At 30.5% G+C, this 7523-nt stretch overlaps 1 non-coding gene across 1 annotated transcript; it reads left to right on the top strand.

Annotated features, from left to right (window-relative positions):
• The first annotated feature begins 4107 nt into the window (after positions 1-4107).
• Positions 4108-4323, top strand: LOC122513655. Its single transcript, XR_006302819.1, has one exon. It is a non-coding gene; the product is annotated as a small nucleolar RNA U3 (small nucleolar RNA).
• The last annotated feature ends 3200 nt before the right edge of the window (positions 4324-7523 follow it).

Genomic DNA, 7523 nt, shown 5'->3' on the forward strand with positions numbered 1-7523 from the left:
TCTAAACATTTCTTCAGCGATTAAATATCAATAACGTCATCTATATATATCTGAGGAGGAGGAGGAGGCGCTTTTCCTGACTTTCTATTTACTGGAGCCGATGCATCTACTTTCGTGAACTCACTCAGGATTTAGTACCTATTTGCTGTTTGTAAACTCCTACCATTTCATGATTTTTTTTGTTGTATCATCCTCTGCTCGTGGTGTTTTGCTGCTATAATTATTATTCGGACGCATGATCCAGTAGCTATTTCCCACGGCGATGGCCTGAATGTTTGCATATCCTGTCAGGGATATGCGAAAGGCTTATATCCATTGACGTTACTAAGTCAAAAGATTTCAAGTTTAACGTCTTTCTAACGACTTTCTAGCGCACTGGCTCCTCGATAATAGCAAAAATATATACGAGATACAAACATTGCCTAATACAATAATAAGTAGAACCACATACAACTAAAAGAGAAATACTTCCATGCACAAGATGCTAAGCCTATGGGCACACAAAAATTACTGTAACAGAATCCTGCATGTGTAAAATGTGCAAAAAATCACTTAAGACGCACTCTGTCCTCAAGAGGGCAAAATAGAAAAAGTCATGTGTGTAAACTTCAACGGTAACCACCCAGTAAATTACAAAGAATGTCAGACAAGAAAATTACTACAACAAAACTGTATCCTACGCTGCGAAAAAAAGTATTGGAAAAACCTTCTCTAGAAGATTCTTACGAAAAAACATACTAAAATAACAAATCATAAATGCCAACAGGGATAATACACATAGTTGAACTCAGCGAATCAAGGAGAAGCTACGCCGATGTAACCAAACGTGCACATACAAATACAAAAGACTTAAACACTGAGGAGACATCGGACATAAAAGAACTACTAAAACAATCTATTAAAAATACAGAAATCATTACCACAATGATAATGGAGTAAAATTCTCTTTTAAAACAACAAACGCAACAAATCACCACAATGCTAAGACTAATAACAAAAACACTACTTAATAACAAATAATGGATACACAAATAAAAATATTTGCTTGAAACAGAAACGGATTACAACAACGAATTCAAGATACCAAAGCAATCATATACACGCGCGACGTAGACATTCTACTCGTTTTCGAAACTCATCTCAAAGATACAAACTATTTAAATATTTCATACTACACCATGTACGACACAAAACATCCTTCAGGTAAAGCGCATGGTGGAACTGCCTTAACTATTAAGAACGAGATCAAACATAATCTATTCAGTAAAACAACCCACGATTACCTATAAGCCACCACAATTACCTTAAGAACTCAGGGTAATTCCCTTAAACTAACGGCTATTTATTCACCGCCAAAATTCAAAATTACAATAGATCAATGGAACTACTTTTTCAAGGCATTAGAGAATAAATTTGTAACTGCTGGCAACTTTAACGCCAAACATCCATATTGGGGATAAAAGCCACCTCACAAAGAGGTAAAATTTTAAACTCCTACATAACGAACGCAAACCTAGACATCCTCACGACAAGTGAACCAACATACTTCCCATCAGCTTCTAATAAAACCTGACTTAATAGACTTCAGCGTCCTTAATTGCCTAAACCTAATGCACTTCAAAACCGAATTATCACTTGATTTCAGTTCATACCATTCACCTATAATAATAACTTACAGAAAAAACCTATAATATAAAAACTCTGTACAATGAAAGTACAAATTGGATGATCTTAAAAGAAACTTCAGAATCAAAATTAAACTGTAATATTCCGCTCAAGACCTCTTTACAAATAGAAAAAGCTTTTATAATTTATCATGTGGTATACAAGAAGCAGCGTGGGCATCTACATCTCAAAATGTTATACCCAGAAGTCGTGTTACGGTCAGAGCAAACCTTGCAGTCCCTTTTTGTGCTGTTTTGCTAAGTCGCTTGATTTAAGATTTCAAATAATCGGACACTGCAGCAGCGCAGCTCGAATTCACACTTGGAATCAACTGTGCGCTGTATCGGCGCCGCTCGAGTGAAAAGGGTTTACTCATCACCTTATCAGATTCATTCCATTATTATTTTAACATTATTTAATATTTTATTTTTATGGATTACATATATAATTATGGATACACAGAACATGTACTTAGGTTATCTACTTGGCCATCTAATCTTCTTACTTCCGTTAAGAGTCTTCTCTACAGATATCGCTTCTACTGCGCACGCATGCCTACATACACACTCTACTTATACGACTTAATACCTAGTATAAGTAGCATGAAAATTACTATTATCATAACTGTAAATTCTTATAGACTGATATCGCTCTTATCACTACTATCTAAATTGCTGGAAAAAATAATATAAAATAAAAAGAATAATTTCGGACAAAAACCTGATTCCTGACCATCAATTTAAATTCTGAAACAAACACTCTACCGTTGAACAAGTATACAGACTTACTAATACGATAATCACAGCTTTAGAAAATAAAGAGTACTATTCCGCCGTCTTCATAGATGTAGAAAAAGCTTTCGATAAAGTGTGGCATCACGAATTATAACAAATAATCAATAAACACTTTCCACACTCGTATTACAAACTCCTAAAATCTTACCTTTCTGAAAGAACAATTTACGTAAAAAAAAAGATACTCATTCAAACATCAAACAAATCAAAGCTGGGGTTTCGCAGAGAAGTATCTGTGGACCTGTTCTTTACACCCTCTATACGGCAGACATACCAATAAACGCAAACTGTACAGTCTTAACATTTGCAGACGACACGGCAATGCTTACCATAAACAAAGACCCACAACAAGCAATTCAATCGTTACAAAACCAAATCAACTCTCTCGAAGAATGGCTACATAATAGGAAGACCGAGGTAAACTCTACCAAGAGTAAATATATTACGTTTAAGCTGAGGAAAAACAAAATACCGAAACTACAATTATATAATACAGAAACTCCACAAGTAACAACAGTCAAGAATTTAGGACTACACCTAGATTCCAATCTAACATAGAAAAAGCATATAAATGACAAAATCGAAGAAATTTGCTTAAAAAGGAGACAAATGGATTGGCAAACTGGAAAAAAAATCAAAACTTAGCATATAAGACAAACTAATAATTTGGAAAAAAATAATAAAACCAATCTGGACTTATGGAATACCGCTAAGCGGTATAGCAGCGAAAAGTTCCTTTGCTAAGCTCTATGCTAAGCAATCCATAAACTCCTTACGAACAATCGTGAATGCTCCATTGTACGTCCGTATCGAAGAGATAATAAGGAAAGACTTAAATATTCCCACAATAGAAGAAGAGATAACCAAGTCAACCTGCAGATACAAAAGAAGAATTGATACGCACATAAACCCGGTAGCAAAAGATAACTAAAACCAATATATCCGTAGAAAGCTCAAAAGAATCCACCCAGAAGACCTAGTAAAAACTAAACCTAAATGAAATAAACGACAATAGCGACACTATCTCATTAGAGAAACCGTACACGTGCTACCGTTTTTCACTTATATAACAATTTACCAAATGTCAATGGACAAATTGTAAATTTGTATGAGTTAATATAAAAACAAACAAACAAATATTACAGAAAATTAACAATCTATAACATTTGAAAGAATTTAATTATCAGTTAAATTGTTTATTTAACGTTTTAATTATATTTTTTCTAAGCATTATATGAATAATTAATCTTACGAAAAAGCAATATATAAAAAAATTCTTCCAGCTGCTAGTATTGTACGCAGAAGAAACTTAAACAGAAATTAAGTTAGATAGGAAGAACAATGACGCAGTATTAATCCAGTACACCTATGAGATTTTCAAATAGTAAGGATAACAACCTGTTTATGGAAAAGTAAAAAGATTTATAATATAATTATATCTATGGTGCGTGTGCAAAGCGATTTGAAATTTACAGCATAAAGTTAGTTGCCCTAAAGCTATCTTGTTTTAATGTTAACTTATACCATATATAAGAAAAAATCAGTTACTTCTTTGACTTGTCACCAGAGAGCGAATACCATTTGCCGTTTCTCACAAGTAAAATGCTATATTTGATCTCTATATATGATTCGATCAGAAATAAAATTTTAGATCGTACTTCATGGGATCATCTTTGTAGTATATATTTAAAACTGCTTTTTATAAAGCTGAGTCGATGTAACTACGATGACAGCTTTAGCTCTCTTCTTTGAGTGGAAGGACGGATTCGGAATTTTGGTTTTAACATCAAGATTTTGGTCACTGATGATCGTTTACTCCTATTACTTAATGAAGAGAGCTAAAGGAAGTAGAGCTTTCCGAATAAATATTAAAGGAACATTTAAAATTAGCTTTATATTTAATTATATCATTTTCTTCCCAACGATTTTCAAAGCGAAAACATTTTTAGAAACGTTGTGATTGAAAACTTTACGAAACGAGAAAGCAGCACAGAAAAAAGAGCAAACATTCAAAGCTATAAAAACTATAAAAACACTAAAAATATTACAGGAAATTGGCAATATCTTCAACTGATTACTTGTGCTGTAAATTAAAAAATATTATACTAATAAGTAATTCGAAAAATATTTTCTTTTCCGATCTCAGGATTAAGTTAGCGATTTATTAATGAAATTTTCTAATGAAGAGGATTGCCTCTTATCAAGCAATAAAGTACAGAAATACCGTTGTTACATGTTACAACGATAAAATTATTTTTGCATATTTTATGTCATTATTCTTTTCCTACTGTTATAAAAACAATAGTATTATTTAAAAATTTATCAGTATCGATATTTACTTAACTTATAATTTTTTACTATTGGTTGTTTTAAAGTTACGGTGATCTACACGACAGTCAATCAGTTAAAGAAAAAAGTGGCAATTTTTACCAATAATCATTAATTAAATTAGTAACATAGCTTATATGAAAAAATCTAGTGTAATTTTGAACAGATTATATGCCTCTACTTTTCTTTTATGGAAATAATAATTTTATTTACACATTTTTTAATTCTGAATATCAAAGTTTTTATAATCTCTAAATATGAATCGCGACATTTAAATATTATTTATTTTCGGTCGTAAAGAATAATAATGATAGGAATGTTAGGTAGTCATCGTCTTGATATATAAACAAAACGTGAAAACGTGAAAACACTCTAAAGTTTTGCAGTTTGCTAGATACTATATCTGACTCTTTTTTTATACAAGCTCTTTTCTCCTACGCTATATATCATATATATGTTATAGGGAAAGTTTGACCTGCCAAAATTATGAGTTTTTCATTGCTGTTGTCCACAATGCCAGGCATTTTTAATCAACGTAGGAAACAAAAAAATTGTTATAATCTGGCTAATACATAATTAATTAGACTATTACACAATTTAATTTATTTATTTATAACCTTTTTTCTGATTGTTCTTAATTTAAACTCTAATGACTGTACTTTTAATTTTATTATAATTGTGCAAAATCAATTTAAAAGAATTGAAGTTAAATGTAATAAAAATTTAGGACACTTTGTAGCTTTTGATCTTATAATACTTATGTATTTATTCTGCTGTGTGGCAGAATCGTCATAAGACCTAATGTAAAATAACAATTATTTTAAATTGGAATAACATTTAAACGACTATAGAAACAATTTTAAGTTTTTACAATAGCTTATGCAGTTAGATAGAGGTATTCTTCTCAGTTAATATTTACTTCGTAACGTTTTATTACACCTTTTTAACAACTATAAATGCTTATACGAATGCTATAATATTTAATTAAACAAATATTAAATAAAATTAAAAAGTTTAATCTTAGGTATTCTGGCCATAGTTTTTTAAGATCTTTGATCAAATGTAAAAGTTTTTAAAGACTATACATTGCACCATTAACGAAATACAGACAGCAAATCTTTTGCAAGAAAGGAGTAGTAGGATTTCTAAAAAAATTTTTATATTTATTTACATTTCAGTAGCGTGATGAGTTAAAACACAGTTTCTTTAACGTAATATCGTCGAAGTGAATCCTCGACATGAAAAATTTTTTCTCTTGATTTTCTTTGTTCCGTTTTTATTTTTGGTATTTTAAGGTATGTTTAATTTACTTTATACTTTTCTAAATTTTTATTAGAGTATGTTATATTAATTTTATAGGTAATATTATAAACATAGTTGCACCTTAATTATAAATCGTGAAAAGTGCTTGAAATTATACTTCTTTTAAAGTGTTTGAGAAAAGATGATGAAAATGAATTTTTACGATGCTTGAACACCAATCACTAAATCTACATCTTGAAGTTTGTCGGAATTTACGATGCGTCGCACATCTATTTCAAAATTACGGCATAAGGTAAATCGATAATTCTCCCTTAAATTAAGTTTGGACTGATAGGTATCTATATTCTGATATTTTAATATACACATCACATCATCATTTATTATTCATGAATATTGGTAATAAAAGTATTTTTTGAGGTTAACTAAGGTATGTATAGTAATATATTAGTTTTAATTCCTTTCATTTCTTCTCTATAGTGATCATCAATTAAAGTTGAAAATGAATAAACGATAACATGCTGTGCGTTTTTGTATACCTTAACTATAGGATGAATTTTTTTCTGATTTAAATGTAAGAATACTGATGAATTACAATCGTACTCTTTATAGTAATATTATAAAAGACAATAGTAGTAGATTAGCAATATTATGTTCAGAAACATACTTTACTGAGTTAAATATGTTTATTATATTATTTTTTCATTCAATTTATGGTACTCTGCTTCTGTATTTATATTTGTTATATTTCATACATAAACTATTTTCTTAAATAGTTTTATCTAAGAGTATGCGGCTGTAAGAAAAAGACTTTGTTCCAGCATCGGATCTATGCATATAAATTTCATTTTCCAATGGGTTAACAATATAAAGATTTCTTTTAACTAATTTTTTATTCGTAGAGATCCCATGTGAATTATTATGCGAATAGAATTCAACCACTGTAACAAGGAATAAGCAAGGCATGGATTCGTTACAAGGTAAAAAAAATAATGTTTCTTCTGATAGAAACAAATATTGTGATTCTCTTGAAAAATATTTATTCAAAGCATTAGAGAACTTATTCTATCTCCATAGATGATCAATCATTTTACGTAGAGAGAGCGCATTATTTTTACCAACGATAAGAAGAAGCCGATGGTATTGAAATCATTAAAGATTTTTGAAGACACAGTCTTCTTTTATTTATACAAGAAAGAAACCATGTGCATTAATTTTCTATCAATAGAATTAAAAAAAGAATGCATTTTTGTGTTGCTTATAAATTATTTTTAAAAAAATTTCTTTTTAAACTATAATCTCTTGCAGATTCTGTGTTAGCCCAAAAGCTGCTATTCTCAGGGAAGTAAAACAAGGTTTTATAATTCATCGAGTTAATGGGTCCCAGTCACCAGGACACAGTGTGTCCTCAGGTTGCGGATAGATGAATGGCCTATTTTCTCGGATAGGGATGAGGTTAGTTGCGAACAAAGTGAA

The sequence above is a fragment of the Polistes fuscatus genome, unplaced genomic scaffold (genome assembly GCF_010416935.1).
Source record: "Polistes fuscatus isolate 324 unplaced genomic scaffold, CU_Pfus_HIC Scaffold122, whole genome shotgun sequence".
NCBI classification, from domain to species: domain Eukaryota; kingdom Metazoa; phylum Arthropoda; class Insecta; order Hymenoptera; family Vespidae; genus Polistes; species Polistes fuscatus.